The sequence below is a fragment of the Lissotriton helveticus genome, chromosome 1_1 (genome assembly GCF_964261635.1).
Source record: "Lissotriton helveticus chromosome 1_1, aLisHel1.1, whole genome shotgun sequence".
Classification (NCBI taxonomy): Eukaryota; Metazoa; Chordata; class Amphibia; order Caudata; family Salamandridae; genus Lissotriton; species Lissotriton helveticus.
Genome location: NC_136057.1, coordinates 1,622,750,436 through 1,622,763,163, shown reverse-complemented (window position 1 = coordinate 1,622,763,163; position 12,728 = coordinate 1,622,750,436).

Sequence of the window (12,728 nt, the reverse complement as noted above, 5' to 3'; positions counted from 1 at the left end):
CTTAAGGTTCGCGAACCGGGGCGCTCAACGGTACGCGTACCGGGTCGCTCCCTGGGAAGCGCACCATCAAAAAAGGTGGGAAAGTAGTTCACAGAAAAGCCACTGGAGACAATTTCACCAAATATAGATTAGCTCATACTACATACCAATCCCTACCATTTTCACAAATTTGATTGGAATTCCATTTAGTCATTTAGCCTGTAGACCTCTCTAAATACCCTGAGGTAAATTACTTGACAAAACACATCTGAAGTGTTGGAATTGAAAACCAATGAAAATGTTACTTTCATTTTCTACTTTTTTTACCTGACATTTCATTGGTTATATACCTGAATATATATAAAGGAAGAGAAGAAAACACAGCCATTTTGACTACTACTTCTTGCTGTACATTTCAATAGTATTTTCACTAATTCCTTCAACTTCTTTCTAAAGGTAAGTTTTTATTTTTAAAACTGAAGTATATTGTGCACTATAAGTTAATATGGTAAACTTTTTCTGATAGATATATACTATCCCTCTGTAGTAGTTATAGATTTAGAGAGACTTCTCTGTTATAGTTATGGATGGAGTTAGGCTTCTCTTGTATAATTATGAATTTACTTACGTTAAATCACATACACTTTTTTATATTCCTACTTCCACTCTGATACTATACACTGCCCAAAGATAAATTCACTGATAAAAAATGCCTATTTAAAATTATTCCCAACATTGCCCTATCTCTACTAATATATATTTTTTTAATCCAAATTTCAGGCAAAATGGAAGGCGAAAACCAAGTTTCTTTTGAAATGGACCTGCAAGAGAGCAGCCAAGAATTGATTGATACAATTGATCAAATTGACATTGAATTTTTCGATGAAACTTGGGACAATGAACTACTGCAATGTGTACAAGCAGTAGATAACCTCCTTGCAAATGAGGACATTTTACACCCTCAGAGACTACAATGTATATTCCATGATAATTATGAAATTTCTGACAATGAAATGTTAGAAAGTTTAATAAATTATGAAACACAATCACAATAAAAAAAATGCTTAAAAAATAAAAAAAATAAAAAATAATCAACAAAAACAACAATCAATTAACATACAGCATTTGAAAAGTCTATCATTCATTTTTCATTGCAGTACGCTGCCCAGAACGCTTCCCGGTTCGCGGACCGGGCGCTCCCCACGCAAAAAAAAACAAAACTTTTTTTTTGGTTTTTTTGCCCCGCGGGGCCCTTTTAAAACCTCCACATTAAACCTAGGGGGTCAGGGAGGATCTAGTATGCCCCCTTATGGTCATTTTCGCTTTTGTTTTGGCCTCCTCTTGTCTCTCAATCCTACCGAGAGACAAGATGGCGGCCGCTCCGGACTGTTTAGAATGTTGACAGACACCGGAGAGCCAATCAGCTTAGCTACGCGAAGTTCCGGTACGCTTAAGGTCCGCGGACCGGAGCGCTGCCCGGAGCGCGCTTACAGATATATATCTTTTTTTAAACGTTAATTTCTCAAAATCCACTGGAGCACATATATTGAGACATAGAAAAGGCACATCGGGCTACCAGTCCCTACAATTTTGCCAAGTTTCGTGCAAATCCATTCAGCCGTTCGGGCTAAAAGTGAGGCCAACCGCCCTATGGAAAACTCAATGTTAAAAACACGTTTTGGGACCCCCCTTTTTTCTCGACCCCCCCTGGACGAACCCCCCCCAAATTTCCAGGGGCTGCTCAGAAACAAAATGTTCCATTTTCCAGAAAATTTCAGCCAATTCCGTCCACAAACGCCAAAGTTATTAGACATAGAATTTTCAAAAAACCCATAGAGAAAAAATCCTAACTATATATACCTACTGGCGACCGCCAGTAGGTAATATATATATATATATATATATATATATATATATATATATATATCTATCTATCTATCTATCTATCTATATATATATATATATATATATATATATATATATATATATATATATATATATATATATATGAACACACACAGATGGCGTGCTTCGACCGCTTTAGACGGCGGGCACTCGATGGGGTTCGCCAGCCCCTAAATATTATGCTGCACTCCTGGTCTCCTTTTCTTAGCTCGAAAACAACCAGAGTCGAGGCCCCAATGTGATTAAACAGTGCTTCAGTTTATTTGGCACAAGAAAAACACCCAACGCGTTTCGAGATCAGCCGACCTCTTGCTCACGTGACGGCTGTCCTAGACCGAATCTGGTGCTCGTTGCAGTTTGGTGAGCTAAGAAAAGGAGACCAGGAGTGCAGCATTATATATATATATATATATATATATATATATATATATATATATATATATATTTTTTTTTTTTTTCTTGGTTTAAAAAAACTTACATCACATTATGGGTCTGTGTCAAATTCATAAAATCACTGAAATTAAATAAATAAATCTATACTACTAGTATAAAGGAAGAACTTTGAGGCTTTGAGGCGGGTAAACTCGGGAACCACAGCGCCAATCCACACACCCGATACATCGTTGAAATCCTCAGGGTGTGCAGATGGACATAGGCTATATAAAGTAAAAAAATACGTTATATTTAAAAAACTTACATTATAAAAAAAGTAGTCCCCTCGAAGTAGCGCCGGCCGCGACCTGCGTGCTGACGTCAGGAGCACGGGGAGGTGCGGCGTCCAGGAGCGGCGGAAATGGCACGGGGAGGGCGGTGACGAGCGGCGAGGAGCGGTGGACTGAGGAGCGGCGGCTGAGGTAAGGCAGCGGGGGTCGGGGCAGGCGGGGGACGGGGTGATGTAAGGCTCCAAACTACCACAATCACGCTCATAACAGCTCAGGAATTTGAACTGCAGAGCGCCAGCGTTTCAGCTTTAAGGGTCATTAGGTTGACACGCGGGCATTATGTTACCATGCTGGAATCTCAGCACACGCCGAGCTCCGTCAAGGGAAAACCCCGCTCAAAGAGACCCCACAGGCGAAAGTGATCCGTCAACCTCGGTGCCGTGTTTAAATGTGCCCTCTTTTCGTGGTACTTTTCATGTGGACGGGGAAAGCAAACAGCCCGAAGCGCACTGCTGTGACTATCATATGTCGGTTTTTTTTAAGGCTCCGGGGGACAATGTCGGTGCAGGCGGGGGTCGGGGCAGGCGGGGGACGGGGCTGGTGGGGACTGGGAAAGCAAGCAGCCCGAAGGAAAGCCAGGAAATCTGGTTCGGTTTATCCCCACTCTAAACACATGGAAATGGTAATTTCCAGGCGAAGGCTGGAGTAATAGCTGCAATACAGTGAGACGGTTTTACATTATAGTGTACTGCTGTGACTATCATATGTCGCCTTTTTAAGGCTCCGGGGGACAATGTCGGGGCAGGCGGGGGTCGGGGCAGGCGAGGGACGGGGCGGGCGGGGGCCCGAAATGCTGGACAATGTCGGGGCCGGCGGGGGTCGGGGAAGCCTGATTGCTCCCGGACAAGGTTGGGACGGGCTGCTAGTATATATATATAAATACATATATATATATATAGATATATATATATATATATATATAGATAGATAGATAGATAGATAGATAGATAGATAGATAGATAGATAGATAGATATAGATATAGATATAGGGAGAGTATTTTATTGATTACCATTACCGTCCTGCAAAAAAGGTAATCTGTAAACATTTTTTGACCTGAGGTTACTTTTGGGCTTATAACCAGGAACATTACTCTTATCTCCTCGCCAGCTCCCTCGTCATCCTCTTCCCAAATGACCATCTATCGTTTTGTGGGAACTATAGAGCTGTTACAATCGATGCAACATGCCTTTTTAGGTCGAGCCTGGGCAGCACATGCGCTGCTGCGAGGCATGCATTATTGGAGTATGGACTTGAAGCCCCTCCCTCTCTCTGTCCAAATTTTTATTGGCTTGTGTCATTGTCCTTCGTAAACGCTGACTTCCGATTCGTTATTAGGCTTTTTAGGCCTTCCTTGGTACCCCCTTGTCTGCATTTGTTACCTACCATAACAACTGGACCTTTTACAATAAACAAAATAGTGCTCATCGACTTACAACGCAGACAGTCTGCGTTGTAAGTCTGTGAGCACTATTTTGTTTATTGAATAATGGGGACAATGGTGGCTGCTTCTTGTATTTGCACCATCCCCACACAGGACAATGGGGACCGCTTCTCGAAAGGAGCGCTATGCCGCTCTACCTTTAAAAGTGACTGCCCCTTACCCCCACAGCACTCTCAGTGCAATGGCAAACGCTTATTGTTTTTTGACCACTTTTAAGACGAACGTGGCGGCCGCTTCAGGGACACAACGCTTACTTTCCGCTTTTTTTGTTTTATTTTACATTTGAATACCGACTGCGGCACCCTCTTCAGGGACACCACGCTCTGTTTAATTTTTTCTTTTCTTTACTTTAATGGTCAACTTGATGAGCACGACGCCCACTTCAGGGACACTGCGGTCTGCAATACAATAGGTCCCGGTTTTACCAAACTTTGACCTATTTGTATTGTAGGCTATCTACATTTTAAACTGTCTAAGCACTTTTCTTGCACTGCTTTTAATACCTCTTCCACGCTGCTAAATGTTTATGACTGTATTTTTTTTATGAATCTTAAACTTACCTACTACTCTTGGCTATTTAACTTCGAGGCTTCTGTCTTCGGGAGGCCATTTTGTGGTGCCTGACGCCACTGCCAGTTAGCGCTCTAGCCTGCTCACGCTTCATCACACCTCGGTCCCTACTTAATGGCCCTGGTGCGGACGCACAGCGCTCGGGAGGCCATCTATATTTTAAACTGGCTAAGTACTTTTCTTGCACTGCTTTTAATACCTCTTCCACGCTGCTAAATGTTTATGAATTTGATATGTTTTTATGAATCTTAAACTTACCTACTACTCTTGACTATTTAATTTCGAGGCTTCTGTCTTCGGGAGGCCATTTTGTGGTGCCTAACGCCACTGCCAGTTAGCGCTCTAGCCTGCTCACGCTGCATCACACCTCGTCCCTACTTAACCCCTTCGCTGCTAGGCCTTTTCCCCTCCTGTGCTAAGCCTTTTTTTGGCGATTTGGGGTAGTGCGCTCAGGCCCGTGTAACTTTTTGACCACATAAGGTTTCCACGTCAAATTTGCGTCCTTTTCTTCCAACATCATGTGAATTCTAAAGGTGCCCAGGGTTTGTGGATTCCATTGGAGGGGTCCCAGAAATTAATCAAAATACAGTAAAAAATAAATAAAAATCAGAAAAATGGGAAAAACGGGTTGCAAATGAAAGCCTCTGCCTTTTTCCCTGCAAATGTTATCAAAAAAGGGTTTGTTGGGCTGAAATCAGCATTTTCCCAGCTTTTAGGGAATGACAGTATTTTGTCATAGAACCAACATTTTTCATACAGTTTTGGCTTTTTCTGGGACATAGCCTATTTTTGCTATTTTTAGTGCTTTCAACCTCCTTCCAGTTAATGGTAGAAATGAGTTTCAAAGTAATAATGGATCCTGGACAGCTATACATTTTAGAAAACTAGACACAATTCCAAATTCAGAAAGGGGTCATTTGTCTAAATCCATGAAGGTTTCTTTATAGAAACTAACAGTTAAATATTGGAAAAATTGAATTAAAAAAAAAACAGCTTTTTGTCTCAACGTTTTCACCTGTAACTTCTTGTAATTTTGACAGCTCTTTGAAAGCAATATACAGTTACATCCGTTGGACCTTCCTGGTTGCGGGGTTATATAGGACTTGTAGTTTCACCAAGAACCCGACGAACCCAGAGCCAAAAACTGAGCAGCATTTTGCAATGGTATTTTATTATGTACCGGGTATAGAGCAATTATTCTGGGAAAATGTATACATGGAAAAATCGGTATGAAAGACACCGCCCAGGTCAAGGCACTGACACCGCCTTGCTGGCGGTCGCTGAAGAGGCACGTTGCATTTTGGACTCAGGAGGATCAGTGGCAGTGATCCTCCTGGACCTTAGTGCAGCGTTCGACACTGTTAACCATCGAGTGTTACTTCAGCAACTGTCAGATGCGGGAGTGAGGGGGATAGCGCTGAAATGGCTCAGGTCATTTCTTAGTGAACGGACCTTCCAGGTCTGGGAAGGGGGCGCACGATCGGCTTCCACCCACCTCCATTGTGGAGTGCCCCAGGGCTCCTCCCTGAGCCCCACATTATTCAATGTATACATGGCCCCCTTGGAGGATGTGGTGGCTCCATTTAACATCAAAATCGTGAGCTATGCCGATGATACCCAGCTGGTGTTTGCCCTCTCCCAGGCCACGGAAAATCCCCAGGTGCTACATTCCTGCCTATCCAAAGTCCACACCTGGATGGGGGAATCAGCACTAAAGCTGAACGGCTCAAAAACCGAGATAATGCTGATGGGGATGAAAAATCCCTCACTCCCCCGGTCTGCTGGCCTAGCTGCCTGGGATCGCCCCCCAAACCCAAGGCTGAGATCAAGAGCCTGGGTATCTGGTTGGAGCAAGACCTTTCCTTCAGGACCCAGGCTACCAAACTGGCTGGTGTCTGTTTTGGCCTTCTCCGGTCGGTGCGCAAAGTGCTGCCTCTGCTTCCTTTTCTATCCCGGAAGCTCCTGATCCAGGGCCTGATTATATCTAGATTAGATTTCAGTAATGCAATCTACCTGGGTGCCCCTGAGATCACTCTGAACAAACTTCAGCAAGTGCAGAATGCGGCGGCACGAATGCTTCACAACATCCCTATGTCACGATCGGCCAAACCCGCATTAAGGGCGCTGCATTGGCTGCCAGTGCGAGAAAGGGTGAAATTTAAGTCTCTCTGCCTTGCATATAAAATCTTGCAAGGCAAAGGCCCTCCTGCCCTTAAAAAGTTGGTGACCCCTTATAAGGCAAGTAGATCATTACGCTCAGACCAACAACACTTACTCACGATCCCTAGGGTGAAAAAGGCCCGCTCAGGAGGGAGGAGATTCTCCGTAAGGGTTGCAACCCTTTGGAACTCACTCCCCCTAGGTTTACGCTCGGAGCCATGCCTTCTGCATTTTCGTAAAGAGCTGAAAACCTTTCTCTTCTGTTAAACCGCTGTGCTTCTCTCTCTCTTAATCTGTGACTCAGTTTGGCGAAGCGCCGGGATGCTCTAGGGTAACCACGCGCTATACAAAACTGTTTTAATAATAATAATAATAACCTATGTATTTCTGAATTGGGTACAAATTATAGAGTTTAGAAACAGTATATATATTTGCACATTTTCAAAATTGGGAATACTCATACTAGCATGAGAATTTCGCAGTTAAAAATTGACCCTTTTATGGCAAAGTGCCTAGCTGTAGTTTTTGCACCCTAGCTCTGCCGGCACCTAGGAAAACCTAGCAAACCTATACATTTTTTAAAGCTAAACACCCTGGGGAATCCAGGATGGGGTGACCTGACTGCCTCCCACCAGGTTCTGTTACCCATAATCCCTTGCAAACCCAAAAAATGGACCAAAAAAACACATTTTCCCCACATTTCTGCAGTCGAAAGTTCTGGAATCTGCGTGGATCCACAAATTTCCACACACCCTGCATTCCCCAAAGTCTTCTGAGAAAAATGGTACCCCACTTGTGTGGGTCTGCCTAGTACCTGTGACTGGAAATGGCGCAAAACGCAACGTGGTAACACCTCAATTGCGCAGTGACAAATGACCCTTTTTTGGCAAAGTGTCTAGCTGTAGTTTTTGAACCCTAGCTCTGCCGGCACCTAAGAAAACCTAGCAATCCTATACATTTCTGAAAACTAGACACCCAGGGAAATCAAGGATGGGGTGACTTGACTGCCTCCCACCAGGTTATGTTACCCATAATCCCATGCAAACCTAAAAAATGGACCAAAAAACACATTTCCCCCACATTTCTGTGGTGGAAAGTTCTGGAATCTGCGTGGATCCACAAATTTCCTTCCATCCTGCATTCCCCAAAGTCTTCCGAGAAAAATGGTACCCCACTTGTGTGGGTCGGCCTAAAGCCTGCAACAGGAAACAGCGCAAAACGCAACGTGGTCACACCTCAATTTCGCAGGGAAAAATGACCATGTTTTGGCAAAGTGACTAGCTGTAGTTTTTGAACACTAGCTCTGCCGGCACCTAGGGAAACCTAGCAAACCTATACATTTTTAAAAACCAGACACCCAGGGGAATTCAGGATGGGGTGACTTGACTGCCTTTGAGGTTTGCAGGGAATTCTGGGTAGGAAAACGTTGGGGGACCCACGCATGCCATACCTCGCTGGACTCCCCCGGGTGTCTAGTTTTCAGAAATGTTTGGGTTTGGTAGTTTCCCAAGATGGCCACAGAGCCCGGGGCAAAAAATTCAGGTCCCCCCCCCTCCCAAAAAACAGGTAGTTTTGCTGTAGGTAATTTTAAAGTCTCCACCGTACGATTTGGGCCTTTTCCTGTTGCAGCCACTATGCCTACCCAAGCAAGTGAGGTACCATTTTTATCGGGAGACCTGGGGAAACGCTGGGTGGGAGGAAATTTGAGGATCCACGCAGATTCCACACCTTTACCACACAGAAATGTGAGAAAAAAGTGAATTGTTTAGCGAAATTTGAGGTTTGCAGCGCATTCTGGGTAGGAGAATGATAAGGGACCCACGCAAGCCATACTTCGCTGGACTCCCCCTGGTGTCTAGTTTCCAGAAATGTATGGGTTAGATAGGTTTCCCTAGATGGTCGCCGAGCCCAGGGGCCAAAAACTCATGGGAACCCCCTTGCAAAACCAGGTTGGTTTTTGATAGGTAATTTTGATGTCGCCTTATTAGGTTTTGGGCCCTTGCCTGTTGCGGGTCCTTGAGCCACCCACACAAGTGAGGTACCATTTCTATCGGGAGACCTGGGGAAATGCTGGGAGGGAGGAAAATGTGTGTGAGCCCAGTGATGCCATGCTTTCCCACACAAAAATGTGTGAAAAATCAGATTTATTCAGCTAAAATTGAGGTTTGCAAGGGATTCTGGGTAAAGGAACGTTCGATGATCCACGCAAGCCATACCTCCTTGGAAGCCCCCGCGTGTCTACTTTCCAGAAATGTGTGGGTTTCCTAGGTTTCCCTAGATGGCCACCGAGCACGGAGTGAAAAACCCATGTGACTCCCCTAGCAAAACCAAATAGTTTTGACAAAATTAGTTGTTTAGTTCTGCAGCATGACAATTTGGGCGCAATATTGCAAGGAAAATATGACAGACATTGTGAGTTTTGCAGGATATTGTGGATAAAATAACTTGTTAGATTTCACCAGAGAGACATCACCATGTACTTCCATGGGTTTTCAACAATATCTACAATTGGTCGGGTATTCGTAGGTGGAATGTACACCTTGGCAGAGATACTGAAAAGACCAAGATCCCTGCACAGCCATCTATTCCTCAAACACAAACACATACTGGTTGGATTTGGCAAGAGGGCGAGTGATGGTTCAGTATATAAAATGTTATTAACAAGAGATTTCACAAAAATGAAATGCACTGTCAATTACATGGACAAAAAAACTGAACCAATGACTCGCAGCTCGTGAGCTGTAAAGCCACTTCAAGGCACCAACCGCTTTACAGGTCATTCACACACCTTTCATACTTGATACACAGAAGACCATTCACACCACCAGGCACGAAAGCAACACATCACAACATTAAAAAAAGGGACAAGGTGCACCCTGCTTCGAAAATAAAAAAATAAAAAAATTACTACACAGCCATCAAGTCCTCAAACACACACACATACTGGTTGGATTTGGCACGAGGGTGAGTGATGGTTCAGTATATACAATTGTATTAGCAAGTGATTTCACAAAAAATGAAATGCACTGTAAATAATTGAAAGGACGAGAAACTGAACCATTGACTCACAGCTCGTGAGCTGTAAAGCCACGACAAGGCACCAACCTCTTTACAGGCCATTCATACACCTTTCATAAGTGTGACACATACAAAACATTCACACCGCCAGCCGCGGACCCATCACATTACTACACTTCCACCAGCAGACAGCGCCATTCAAGGGCCCATCCAGTGCTTAATTTGTAAAATATTAAGTGCAGGTGCTCAAAATTTTTTAGGAGTCCCCACCCACTTTCCCGGCTACGCCCGCTTCCTCCAGAGGCTCCATCGACTTCCTTTATTGGTTCCACCCACATCCACAAGCCTCAATACATCATGGCCACTTCCTCACATCTTGAGTTCCGCAAGAAGCTGAAGACCTGGCTCTTCACATAAGCACCTCCGGGACCTCACACCTACACAGCTGCCCAAGTGCTAGGATACCCTCTCGGGTGATTGGTGTGATACACAAATCAATATATCATAACATATTGTAAAATATGGGAAGCTTATGACAACAACTTAAAAGTGAACTCAAATTAGAGAATTTGTGTAATTCTCAAAGTGCAGCTTTAGGAAAGGTCATTAGAAGACTTGAGGCAGCTTTGCAAACTAAAGAGAATGTGCTTGTACTGTGCTGTTTAAAAGAAAGGAAGGGGTGAAGGAAGAAATACATTAAATGCAGGCAGGAAGGGGAGTACTGGAGTGAGGACATATATGAGTAACGGATGAAAGAAGGAGGAAATAAGAAAAGAATGTGAAAGGAAGGCATAGAGGGAGAAAGAAAGTGAATGTTGTGTGATGGATACATAGAAAGAAGAAAGGAAAGGAGCAAGATAAGCATAAGAAAGAGTTGATGATAAGAAAGGGAGGAAATTACAGAAGAGGTGAAAGAAGGAGGAGGAAAAAAAGTAAGTAAAGAAGGAATATATGCACCAAGGGATGAAGGATGGGGAATGAATGAGGGTGTAAGGAAGCAACAATGGAATGAGGGTGTAAGGGAGTAAGAATGGAATGAGGATGTAAGGAAGCAAGAAGCAAGAGGGGAAAGGAGGCATGGCTGGAGGTACAGAGGAAGAGAAAAAGTGAAAAGAAAAAGATGGGACGTAGGAAAGAAAGGAGGTCAGGGGAATGGATATGAGTAAGAAAGGTACTGGGCTAAGGAGGGACAGAGAGAATAATGACAGTGTAGTATTGCAAAGAAATTGAAAAACAGAAGATTGAAATACATTTGTGTCCTTAAAATATTATGTATGTTTGTAAAGCACATATTTTCCAAAGGGGGCCTTGACACTGAATTTAAAATGTTTATTATCCAGCTCATAGGTACAAATTTAATCAAGCTCAGAAATAAGAAAGACTGAGGGAGAGTGAGGAAGGAGGAGAGGTCTGAAAGCAAAGATAGATTCAGTAGACAAAGAATATTAAGAGAAGTGGGGAAAGCAGAGATAGGGAGTGCAAGACTGGAGTGGAACATGATGAGAATAAAAAAAAGAGAGAGGAAAAGGGAAGAAGAACAGACAGAAGGAGTGCATGAAAAGAGAGTGCAAGGGAAAGATGAGAAGGTGAAAAATGATAAGCAGTTAATGAGGGGAGGTGGTGATTAAAGGAAACAAGGACGTAGGGCAGAAAGTGAAAGAAGAATGGAGAGAACGGAAGGAGTAAGGTGTGAAGGGTAGGAAGAAAAGCAGATACTGGGGAACAGCAAGAAAAGAGGACACCTCTGCTTAATTAAAAATAGAGTAATTAATTACGTAAAGTTGAAGAGTGACAGGGCTGTATCATTCTTGGCCTCCCTCATGAATGCATAGCTGTACTGCCAAAGTACACTATAGCGAATTAGGACACAATAACACTGAGTGGCAAGCTTGGGGGAGTTGCCATTATGGGCATGCGTTGTGAGAGCATGTGCCATGTGTTAGTTCTAAGGCCTAGTTCTTTCAGAGTGTATGTGACCATGAAGCACCACACCACCTCCTTAAGCTTGGTGCATGCGTCGCCAAAAGATATTGATGCATCGGGCGCCAGGAGTGCTATTGCCAGTGCTGCCAACATGTTCACTTACAAAACTCTTTAATTTAACCACTCACATTGACTTGAGTATTGAAAAATACATCACAAATTAGCTAACTTCATGTGAAGATAGAAAGAATGCCATATTTTTAAATGACGGCTTCCTTCTATAATTTGTCCAGTTCAGGTTTGTTTGCACATGTGTGCCTGTGTAGTGTATTCTAAACATTCTACATTTTAACAAGTGTGCACCGAATTCTTTGCACAACATGAATGACTCTTTAGTCCTCAAGAGGCAATAGTTGAGGAAGAACAAAATTATTTTATGACTCTTTCAATTCAGCTCATAAATGGTAATTCTTTTTTCAAATCAGGTTACCCTTTCCATCTTATAATAAGACAATTACATACAGTGTAGTCGGTATGGGGTGGAATTTTACCATAAGTGGTTTTAATTATGGAGAAGGACAATGGTTTCCACAGTTTACTATTGCTCATTTTGCTTTTGGACACTTTAATCAACAGGCATGTATGTTTAGATCAATCAGTTTCAGCTGTTGTGTTCATTCATCTAGTAACTGAATTTAGGGAAAATTAAACGGAAGGACTTACTTGCAGAGACAATGGTCACTCACATGTGCAAGTGTTAGCCCAATAGCCATCTAAACAGCTATGCGAATGTGCACTGCTCTTTTATAGCGTAGCTATCTCCTTTCACAGCAAAAAGTATTCATCATTCTTCCGGGATTGCAGATCCCTGGTCGCATCCTTAATGTATTACAAAAATTGAAAAGGTAAAAAGTGAGGCCATTGCAATACGTGTATGTGCCAAACATAGCCTGCAGGCCTAGAAATACGCTTTCAACCTTTGTAAGCCATCAAAAGAAACATTTTAAGC